Source organism: Meleagris gallopavo, chromosome 2 (assembly GCF_000146605.3).
Source record: "Meleagris gallopavo isolate NT-WF06-2002-E0010 breed Aviagen turkey brand Nicholas breeding stock chromosome 2, Turkey_5.1, whole genome shotgun sequence".
Taxonomy (NCBI): domain Eukaryota; kingdom Metazoa; phylum Chordata; class Aves; order Galliformes; family Phasianidae; genus Meleagris; species Meleagris gallopavo.
The window spans coordinates 38,395,608-38,407,959 of record NC_015012.2 but is presented as its reverse complement, the minus strand read 5'-3'; the positions used below and the strand labels follow the sequence as shown (position 1 = coordinate 38,407,959).

The 12,352-nt window shown below is 37.5% G+C and overlaps 1 protein-coding gene across 3 annotated transcripts in view; it reads left to right on the top strand.

Moving 5' to 3' along the window:
- The window catches only part of DISC1 (DISC1 scaffold protein), a 201,503-nt gene that overhangs the window by 166,176 nt on the left and 22,975 nt on the right, over window positions 1-12,352 (top strand). The window lies entirely within an intron of this gene.

The following is a 12,352-nucleotide window of genomic DNA, read 5'->3' as shown; positions in this document are numbered from 1 at the left end:
GTGTGCCTTCTTGTTTGGTCAATACTTGTAGTAGTGTCCTCGAGAGAGGCGTTCTTGTATTATCCTCATCTCCATTTGTATTATCTCTCACTCTTCTTCTACTCATCTCATTTCCACTTTTTAAATTTAGTATTTATTCTACTTCTTCATTTGTTTCCTACGCTATATTCTGGATATTTGTGTATCTTCTCTCTGTATGTCACCAAGGACAAAAAAATAAAAAAAAAGAAGTGTCGAAGTAGAAATATAGGAATGCACTCGATTCATAGAAAATCTGTTCTCACCCTTAAACTTAGAAGATTGTTTCCAAGGTATGTTAGACTGTATGACCATAGTGCAGACTCTCATTAAATGTTCTTATTGTCTTCACAGTCCCTTGCAATTTATTTGAAAATGTCTGCGATGTCCTGCCAGCACACAGTATCTCAGAAATGCTTAGCAAATTTAAATCTAAATAACCTTGTGAGAAATTTAATGATACTTCCTCATGGAAATGGATTAGCCTAGATTAACTAGGACTGGATGAAAGGGGAGAATGTTTGCTGTTCTTTTTGTTTCTGGATTATTTCAGTTTCCACTGGGGGTGTAAGCTGAAATAATCTTTCTGAAAGTGCAACAGATTACAGCTTGTAATCATGCCTCTTGGGCATAATATGCATTTCATCTTCATGGTGATCTGGTCCCGTGGCAGAGATCCTTTGCGAATAAACTTGCATCTTCTGCCGGGATACAACTCTTGGTTCCCAACATCTAACTTGTGTCCTTCAACACTAGCATTACCAGTATTCCCACCCATCTGTGGATGAACATATTCTGCACGGGCTGTAAAGATGAGGTAGGGCAAAGGATCTGCTTCTTCCACCAAGAATCCTGGTTTCAGTGGGGACAGAGTTGTGCACGTATGTACATACTCAAATACCAAGTGCAAAAATGAAAAAGATCGGTGCTCCTGGCATTCACCAGATAGGAGATAATTGTACCAGTGGGACCCACCATGTCTTTTGTGGCAGCAGCAGGGATCTTCTGGCTCTGTAAGGGTAGGAAAGTGCTTGCTGGTAATGGAAAAAGACTTTGTTTTGATTCCCAAGTAAGCATCTGCTGGCTGAGGTTTGAAGAGAGCCCTTTGCAGAAGAAAAGGGCTGTGCTGGGGGGGCTTTCAAATCTAGTATTTCTCTATGGGGAAGGAAGCATACACAGATTTTACTTTTCCTCTTTAAGGAGATATATGTATTTTCATAAATATTTTTCCCAGAACATTTTAAAATTAATGTTTGGCTATTATACGAAACAGTAAACTGAAGAAGGGCTCAACTTAGTGGTTTTCATTGCTTTTTATCCTTTAACTTTTCAAATTACTTATTTTTCACTAGCTTAGGAATGCTGGATTACAAATATTGATTTATTTTTATCTTTTTAATTGGGAGATGGAGGAACTTTGGTATGTGAAAATACCTTATGATAAGCAGAGGAGAGCTCTGCTCCTTTTAAATCTGGTCTCAATATTGAAACTAGGTTGATTTGTTGTTGTTGTTATTGTTGTTTGTTGTTTTTTTTTTTAAAGAAAAGGAGGTCAGATTTGGGGCCACTTTCCAATGTCTTTTAAAGCTTTAGAAAAAACAAAGCACATGGTCACACAGCCTTTAGTAATTCTGTCCATATTAATTAAGATTTCATCCAGGCTAGAGTTTTTTTTTTGTTTTAAAGTTATTGAATTAACTTCAGTAGTTAGTGTGCAGCATAGGCAAAGACACAGTGACAGAGGATTTTGCTGCTTATTCATAAGAAATCTTACTCCCTTCACTCTTTCCCTTCAGGCTCTTTGTATTCCACTAATTTTATACTTAGCATAGCAAAAATCATCAGAGGCCAAGGCCGTCTTCTAAAAACAGAACGTATTTTCCTTGCTTACAAAAAAAAAAAAAAGTGCTAAAAGTTCACAGCCTTTCCAGATGATTAGTAATTGTGTATTTTGTTAGGATCTTTTCTTCGCCTGTATGCCTTTTTCTTACGCTGCATTGTTCTAGTGCTGGTCAGTCATGCCTGCAAAACTACAGTTCAACAATCTGCTGGAACTCATTATTGTCACAGTAGTCCTCTATGCTGCAAACTCTTGCCTCACCAAGAATAAGTAATTCCAATTCTTTGCTGCTGCTTTGGTGTACTGAGATTTCTCAGTTTTGGAGCAGAAGTAATGTTTTCTCTTCTGTTTTATTTATTTTTTTTGTCAGGCATTTGCACTCTTCCGTGTTTTGTCATCTCTTCTACGTCACTGAATTATGTGAATTTTATTAAGAGTTTGTAATTCTAATTCATCTTTTTTTCCTTGATCATTGATACTCATGAATGTGAGAGGATCCCGTTCTGTGAATGGTGAATGTCTGACATGGCTAATATCAGTTGCACTGGCTTTTTCCTCCTAAGAGTAGGCTACATTGGCATTTTGACTTGAAAGCCTGTACAGTTTTCCTTGCAGGTGTTTGTGCGAGTTTGTAATTGCATTAATGAAGGAAAGGTTGAGGCAGTGAGCTTTGGTAATTTGTTTTAAATATTTTTCCATTTCCCATGCAAAGAGGTTTTGGCTGTGAGATAGAAAGCTCCACTTGTTTCAGAAAGAGTGTGTCTTTAACCACTGATGTCCTCCTCTGGTTTTCACAGTATGTTTTAAGATGAGGTCCTAGATCTTCACCTTGACTCTGTAATTTCTAGGAAGAATAGGATGTACTTGCTGTGTGCTGTGCTGCTGAGGTGTTGCCTTTGGTTGCTCTGTCAAGCTAAAGTGCAGAAGTTTCATCTTCCCATACGGATAATGGAAGCAATGTGCAACAGCACTAGCATTATTTGCAGATGTTTTGTAAGACAAGTGTCAGCTGAGAAGGACAGGGGTTGAATTTGATAACTTGATGAACGGCATCCAATTATGCAGAAGACTGTTTTCAGTAATTTTATGAGTCTTTTCTCAGTCTTTTAATTTTTGCTGAGATGAAGGTGAGTGCTGTAAATGGCTGTAAGTCCTTAAAAGTTCTTCTCTTTGCCCACCACCATCACCTGTACCTTGCCCAGCTCTGCCCAGCTGTTGTCCACTCTGTGAATCGATCTCATGCAAAGCTTTCTCTACTGTGGACATGTGATTATGTATATACATGGAGGAGGGAGAGATGTGCAAAGCTGTTTGTTACCTTAGTATCAGTGATGTTAAGTTGATGCTATTTTAACAGGTTCCCTGGTGGCTGCGTGTAAGTTAATATAGGTACTGAGAAAGATCTGATCCCTTATGAACATGGCAAGAAAGTTGTTCATAAATGGACATGCAATTTCTTACTGCTGCTCTTTTTGAGTACTTCCCTACAAGCAAGACTCAAAAATAAGATATCACCACCTGCATAGCCTGAATAGGAAGATGTAGGATAACTCTACCTTGCTACATCTGGAACAGTCCTTCCCCCTGGCATTACTTAACGTACTAACTGATGGGGGCACACTGCCAGGTTGAGTAGGCATGCAGGGCCTAACCTGCATGTTGCAGCTAACAGGATCCAAAAGGGAGAATCTGTAGGCCTTTTCTCTGTACCAATGCAGGATTTGACCTTATTCAACCCCACAGTTCCAGCGGCTTGTATTGTGCCTTCAGTTCTTTCAGGAAAGCTCTGGAAGCATTTACCTATTGACATCAGTATTTTGCCAGCTCTCTCATTTTTCCAGGCATGTCTTCCTAGTTACAAATGTTCAGTTTCAAGGTACATTCCTACATGGTGAGAATATGTTATCTCTCCTGATAGTATCTATTCTAAAAGGGCATTTCTTTATGTGTGCTTAATTCTTGCTCAGTCAGCAGTACACAAGATGATTCATGTTCCCAAATTCACTTGACACTGATATTCGCAATCTGGCGCCCTTTCAGAGAGGGAATATATTATAAACTGTGGCATTTTAAATTAGAGAGCAGAGGTGAATAAAGAATAAACATGGGAAAATTGTAAATTCCTTCTGTACGCTTCCTAGCACTTGAGGGCAGAGATGATAATAAACACTAAGAGATCAGGCTCATTATTCTAATTGGTTTGCGATAAGAATGCATTCTTCTGTCGATATAAATAGACATAGCTGTGATTGCAACAGCATGGATTTCTGACAGCTGAGAATGTGGCCTCAATTCAAATGCTGTGTTTTTTTCCCATTGCATACTTTTGGAAACAAATGTATTTTCTTAGATTAGAGCTGGTTGTGGCTTTGAAAGCCACTAATTTCCTTCAGTTTCAGTGAAAGCCACTAGAATTTGAATCTATTTTGAGGCTCAAGTTCGTGATAGTACTTAGGGTTGTGCGACAGCTCAGTGATTTGAACAGACTTTAAATGAATGCACAAACCCTGAGATACATGCTTTCCAAAACTAGGCTTAATTTCTGTCCCTCCTTTAAATCTCATTTGGGATCAGATATTAAACAGTGAAGATAAGGATCTCATTCCAGCAATCTCCAACCACTCAAAAAAAATAAAATAAAATCCAACTGTTTAATGACACTGTGGGCCTATTGCAGGAGCCAAAGGCAAGTGGGATGCAGACTGAGTTATCAGTGTTGCTACCAAGCTTGAAGGTGCTTAATCAGATTATGAACGAGGTGAATGATAAACCATGGTTGAGAAGCTGACTTTGTGGCTTGCTTAATAAGAAGAATTCCCTGATTGCTTTCTCTTCATCTATCAAAGTTAAGTTTTTCTCTTTTAGAACAGACTATTTATAATTAATGTTCTCAGTAGAGGTGAGGGTAAAGGTTTGTAACTCTATACCTTTTCTTAAGAGAAATAAATAGTCCTAAAAGCAAGCAGTAAATTTTGACATTATAGATTAAGTAATATAATAAAAATAAACTACAATAAATGTAGGGACTAAATTGAGTAATAAATTCTTCCTACAAGGTGCCTTCCTCCTTCCCTTGTAAATTAGTTGATTTCCTGAATTTGATGTATAGGTTTCCATTCCCGCATCCATCTTGCATTAACGATCAAAGTGAAAAGCATCAGCTGCAGCAGCCTGTCATTTTGTGTTTCCAGTGGAGATAATTTAAGGATAACACGGTGACATTGAATATTGATAGAAAAATGACAGGCTGTGATTAAAGTTTTGTGCTGGATAAAATAAACGGCTGGAGGATTGAAGAGAAAACAAAAACGTTGTTCAGCATTGTATGCTATCTTTTTTTTTTAATAACCTTAATCAAGTTTCCATTAGTAGTTTTAAGCAGTAGAGAAATAGTTCATTCTTCTTATTTTGAACAGATCTTTCAGGAAAGGAAGAGCAGTCATAAAGCATAAATACATTTCACAAAAAATATCAGCATAAGACAGAATTAACTTCTTTTATCAGTTTTTTCTTCTGTGGATTTCAGTTTACCCTTTGATTCCTCAGTATCCCAAGAACAATAGGCAATGCTTTATTTTGAGTAGAAAAGTTTGTGGACAATGATTTAAAGGCTTTTTTTTTTTTATTAAAAAAATAGCAAACATTATCAGACGTATGTTTTTCTCTTTACTGAGATCGCCATGAGGGGCCACATACTTTAAAGTGAAGTTAAAAGTCCACTTGCAGCTCTTCCTCCTAATGCACAGTTTGTCTTGCTTTCTACCCTAAAGGTTATGTTTTTAGCAGTGTGCATCTCAGCTGCTGGCAGAAGTAATTCAGTTACAAGTACAACACTGGAAACTGCCTGCGCTCACAGCTCCCCTTTGTTTATCTGCTTTGTCAATTTCTTTGTATCACTTTGTCAATTATTTTTATCACTGTGAAATATTTAAAAGACATGGTACATTGATTTTGACTTCAGAGTACTGCCATTACATTAAAAGAAAAATATACTAATTAAAAGGGCATATTTTCTCTCTGCATATACCTCTTTACATAGATACATCTTCACATTCTCACATACTAGGTAAAATCCTTTGCACAAAGATAAAACAAGCCCATTGAAATTGTTGACAAATAGAACACAATAAGCATCAATATAAGTTGTGTATTTACATCTTACCACGTAGCTAGTTCTGTGTACACTTATTTTGTATCTGGTCTTTCAAAGAATTCTCATCTCAAGACTTTATCCAGTTCTACTGCAAGCAATAAAATGGCAGTGTTAACCACTAGATAATGGCAAAGAGAAGAAAAGCAGGGAAGGTAAGAGTTAAGTTTTCATCTGGAAGGAATATAAAGACGTCTGGAGGTTGTTGTTGCAAGCCAGCAGGGAAGATACACTGTCCCTAGAGTGATGGTTCAGACAGGGGCAAAGAGAGATGTGAAAGAAACAAGGTCTGTGCAACAGGCAGCAGTAGTCTGCAGGAGTTTGTGCAGCACTTGTATTAGCTGTGTTGCCACATGGCGTTTTTCCCTCCAAAGTGATTTTGTTATGTTTCAATTCCATTCTTTGTTTCTTGCACTGGCATTAGGGTGTCTGCAGTGTCATCTATTTATGAGTGGGATTTCTAACAGCATCATCACTAGGACACTAAACTAGGCAATGTGAAACATGTTGGCCAGAGCATATCTTCATAATGAGATGTTCTTTATTCTCCCAGTAAGAATTAGGAGTTTGATTGTATTTGTAGTCCTCTAGAATTTTGGAACAAATTGGGAATTGAACTTTTGTTCTTCTTGCTCACCAAGCCAAGAAGAGATAGCTCTTAACCCCAGCATACTTAGAAGAATGTTGGCATTCCATAGCAACACTGTAGGAGTTAGAAAGATGCAGGAGGCCTGGTTCCTTGTACTCTGCCCACTGCATCACCAGGTATACTCTGCCCTACTGCATCCCTGAACAGACAAGAAGAGGATGCCACACTCACAGTGTTGAGGGCTAGCCTGGGCTGGAGGCTCAGCTCACCTCTTTCTTCAAATCTGTTCCTCTTTGCACATTTGCCTCTGCTCCTGAGATGCTGTAGAAAGCAGAACCACTCCAATTATCCATTCTTTCAGCTGCAGGAAAGCAGTGTCTATGTCTACTGCACTATCATGTATTTGAGTAGTTCTCTGTTGCACAAGAACAAGTCCGTGGCTCATAAATTTAGGTGTTAGAAAAGTCATCCCAGAGCATTACTTTAGGTGTTAAAAATGTAGGAGTCTAGAAGTTAGTTGGAGATTTTGAGGATTGATTTCTTGGTGTTTGTGTTCCAGAGCATTCTCTAGCAAGTCATTAAACATCACATTTAAAAAGGGTCAGCTACTTGTTATTTTCTTCAAACTACTTTCCATAAAATATTGTGTTGCATAGTCTGCTACATATTATTGTATATTTTACAAGGGAGAAGGCAAGGTTAGAGAAGCAAATCAGTTGTGTCAGAGAAACATACTGCAAGCTTCAGATTTTGCTGAGGAGTTCCATTTAGTCTATAAAGTAGGAGTACGAGTAGGCTGTCATCTGGCAGGGGAGTATGAAGTCCCCTAACCTCCTGGGAGTGAGTCTTGTTTTTACATGGAGAAATGCAATAATAGCACCGAACAGCAAATAAGTGTTGTCACTGAGCTTTGAAATAAGGGAGTAGGAAAAATAAGTCTTGCACACTGGGGGAGAAACACATGATCAAAACAATACAAAGTGAATTCATGAGATTTTCAGCTCCTGAGGAGATTGCAGAGAAGAGACACAATGCAGGGAATTGAGTTGTGAAATTGAGATTCTGTGACTGGTGTGTATAGAAGGGTTTATAGGATTAGAGAAAGTTGCAGGAAGAAAAGAAAGAAATTTTTTTTTTTTTTTTTTGGTATTATTCAGAAAGTGACTTTCTGGGGTGTCGGGCTAGGGGGGGAGAAGGGGGAAGTTTTGCTGTTCAGACAGAGTTCAAGTTTTTTCCTTTTTCCTAACCCTTTTTTTCTTCTAAGTTCATCATCTATGAGTTGCAATACGATGAGCCCTAGCTATACCTTCTCCCTTATCAAACTGCTGTTGCACATCAGCCAGATGGACAGGGAAAACAGGATTATGAGCCTTCCTCTGCCTAGAGAGAGCCTCATGTGACATACTGATAGGAATACTGTAGTTCTCAGTTTGTTCAACAGATTGGCTGTAGGCATCTTAAAATATACAGCTAACATTAAAATTGAGAACAGATCAGGCTGGAAACCTTGTTTTTATAAATGAGAAAAGCTACACATATTCCTGAAGTTGTAAATACTTGGCTAATACAAATAGAGCTCTTAATGCATGAATGAATTAATACAATAAAACAAACCAGAAGGGTTGGTTTCTGCAGAGTAAAGCAATATGGTTTTCTTCCATCCTCTAGTTCCCTGTCAGTCAAATACTGCTCCATACTTTCTTTCCTTTGCTTGTTTCCTTTGTTCACTGTGTGGCTGTTGCCTTAAGAAAAGACAGCAAAGATATAACTAAATGTGGAGTAAGAAGATCTAGTTCTTTCCCCGTGTTGCAAAATATAAATAGGATACTAGAGACCAAAATACACACAAACTTTCCCTAGTTTGTACAGTAGAACAACAGTGAAGCTGTGCATAGAGCAGAGACTCCAACTGCTGTTTTCCATCAGCCTCGCTATTTTCCCATAATTTTAACTGTCACACTGAAAATCCCTGGGTTTCTGCCCAGTTGTTGTTGTTGCACTTTGTTTGCTGTCTTGTCAAGAGAAAACTACCCTGAGTATCAGTGAGTGCAGTGTGTGAACAAGCGTGCCTAGTACTGGAAAAGGGTAATGGCTCACCCATTAGAAGGAAATTGTCTGGAGTAGTTCTTCTTAGTTAATCACCCCTCCTAAGTTAGCCTTTGTTTATGCAGTTTCCAAATATATGTTGTGCTATGTAGACTTTTAGCTCTGCTCTTACTCTCAGTGGCTTCTTACAGGGATTTCCCCTTGCTATCCTTAAAATAAGCAAGATCTTGTATCAACATACAATGGTGACCTCAGGGTGTCATAAACCACTTTTAACAGTTCACTCACAAATTGGCATTCCTAAAAGTGAGAGATAGTGAGATTTACAAGTATTGACATCTCCCTGTGTTGATTCCAATTTACTTTCTAGGAGTTTGGGGGGGATTTTTTTCCTAAATGAGGCTTAATGTAAAGTCTTTTGACTATTTTTACATAGGCATGTTTTCATTTAGGGTATAATATTCCGGAACTGAGTGTGCCTTTTGTATCTCTGCAAAGCTTTCAATAAGAAAGTCGTATTCTCAGAGTTCCAGTTAACACTATAAATAACTTTAGACTAATGTTGTGCTGAGAGCCACATAAACAACTCCCATTGGTATTTCTGGGAATCTTGTGGAGAGACTGAGGAGCAATGTTCAAGGAAGAAAGAGAATCCTTGTTGGATTTGACTCTCAACAAGATTTTTACACAGTGTTACATTTAGATTGAAGTTGCTCTCCATATTCCTGCACTTCCTGGTGTTTGGTAGTATTTCTTGGAAAACTACATGTGGCTGCCACTTCCTACTTGAGACTTTGCAAAGGCATCTGCAACTACAATTTCAACAGCTGCTGTATGAAGAGAGCTTACAGATAAGCCTCTCTGTTCCACAGTCATTTCCTCCTGTCTATAAACAGCTCTGTTTCTGTGACAGATTCTTTCATCATCATCAACTTGACTGAATCCAGAATTCTGCTTCCTGTTTCTATTTGTGTTGTGGATGTCTCAGGCACTCTTCAGGTCAGCTAGGTCTGCTGGTGTAGATTCTTTTTGCATGGGATCGTGGAGATAAGATCCATCCGAGCTATCCATCCAGATAAAAAATTGCTTGTATCGAGTCTTGCATCTGAATTATTTCAACATACATTTCTCTGACATCAACTTGACAAAAGCAGCCTAGCCCTACCCTCATCCAGTCAAAATGCCATTGCTAATGTAGTGACTGTTCTCTTTCTCTTCTTCCTCTTTTTAAACTCTGTGATTCTGATCATGTCATTTTGTTTGATTTTCTTCATTGGTTCCTTCTTTTCTGTTACATTAAACATAACAGCTCCCTAGGCTGTTCGTGGTCTTTTTATTTGGTATCAAAAGACCAATTTCCATCTGAAGATGTTGAACAACATTGGTATCCATCGCTTGCCCATTATGCTTTTATACTAGCATCTTTTGTCTTTCCTCCATGATTAGTTTATGGAGGAATGGAAAACTTCATCAACCACAGATCTGTTTCATTGGCCTCCTGCAAATCTTTGGAATTCTCATTCACTTTGATACCTCCATGTGCTTGTCTGTGATTAGACTAATTACTTGCTGATGTAACTAATTGAACTGCTGTACTGTGACTAATGTGTATATTCAGTCCACTGTTGTCTCAGTGTTTCTTTGAACATTCCTGCCTGCATCTAGCTCTTTGTAATCTGGCTGGTATTTGTACAAAACCCGACACTTGGGACTACGAGCCCTCTGGCACTTGGAAGTTCAGAATTACTGGGTGATTAAGGTATGCTTTGTTGTTACTGTACAAATGGCTGATGGATTATGACGTGTTGTGGATTCCAGTAAATAATTTCTCCCACCTCTGTTGAACTTGCCACACATACCACTTCATTAGGAGTGTACAGACGGGCATATAGCATTGGAGATTAATACATCCTAAAATGTATATATATATATATTTGTATATGTAGGAATAATTTAAAAAAACAAACAATCATGATCCATTTTTTTGAAGAGTTGCATACGTGAGAAACTCTCTTCAATATAGGTACCCACAGACTTTTGACTTCCTAGAGACTGCAAGTGTGCTTTTACTATGTATGCATAGAAAAACTCTGAAATTCACCTTCTATACCTGATGTAAAATGTAAAGATTTTTCCTCTTGGGGCCAAAATAATTTGAATTTTGTTGTTGTTGTTTCTTTGTCAACTATTTACAGCTTTCAAATAATTTCCATTGTAATAATGTTTTTGAAAAGTGCTTCTAAACAATAAATTTTGAAATAAAGACTAAAAGGCGCAAAGTCTTTGGGCTTAGGTAGACCTGTAACATCCAAGCATATGTACATTTATAAATTTCATTTGAAAAATTCAGTGTAACATCATTTAATAATCTTTGGTGTCTTAGCTCAAGAGTTGTACTAATGCAATGATAAACCAAAGGTGCCTTTGAAATAAGAGCAAGCTATTAGAGGTATATTCTGTAATTGCTGATTAATAAAACAAGGATAAGATATAACCAAAAGCATGTTGACCAAGGAGCTGAGTCAGTGATGAATAAGTGCAGTCCAGGCACAATAACTTTTATGTATGTTGTTCATCTTTTCTACTGTGTATACCACATGTATCAGTATCTCTGTCCCAGTTTTGTCAATCGAGCTCTTCATTAAAATGAAGAGCCAAAACAAAGCTATCCACTCAAAATTATTATTCAGGTTTGTAGTGTCTTGAGCCTTTTATAATATGACATACATAACTGCAAACAAACTTCTGCAAAAAGCAAGTAAATGGGCATATGCATATCTGCAAAGAAATGTTCTGTGTAACCATGATGGTGTGACTGCCAAGTACAGAAACAGTGGGGGTTATTCAGTGTTTTGGTTTGGGAAGTAAAATGCTACCTACATAGAACTATAATCCAGTCAAGATTTTTTTTGCTAATTAGTGACACTATGAACAACGTGAGGGAGACCAATTCATGCAGACCTCATGCTGCATGCTGCCTTCAATAACCACTGGTTCTGACTTATAAGACCAGATTGAGTACCCAGCTTATGAAGCCCAGTTTTGCTTCAGTCTCAAAATACTGCTTTGTAAAATGTACAGCTTGGCATCTTGTGTTTGCAGAGTTTAAAAGTGTACCTTTGTTAGATTAATGAATTAATTGTAAGCAGTGCAGCTCCTTTATCCCTCATACAGAATAAAAGATAAGCTAGTATTTAATTTGGTCAGAAAATTTAAAATCAAATAGTTATTTTCCTTCTTTTAATCAGTTTTAATTGCCTACTATTATATTGCAAATTATATAATTTGAAAAGCACTGAGAAGAAGTATTGTGGTTATTAGATATTAGTATTCAAATCTGCCTGGAAGTGTATATTGCCATGGGAATCAGCGCTTCTGAATCCCATTCCAGGCCATACCAGTGATCTATATTTTTGCAGGCAACTTAATTCTTTGGTTCCTTAGAGACAGGACGTATTAAATGGAGATGTGACCACATCTCTTAAGAGCAATGTGATGTTAGTATTCAGTGTCATGTTCTGACGAAGTGACTATTCCTAGAATTCCCTTTTTACTTCAGATGACAATATCTACTTGAACAAATCTCAGTATTTGTAATTTACATGTATTTGTAATGTACATGTACAGCTATGGGAAATGAGTAATAGAGTAAAAGCATGAAGAAATTTGGTATTTTGAATTTCCTAATAACTTTTTTTTTTTTTTTAGA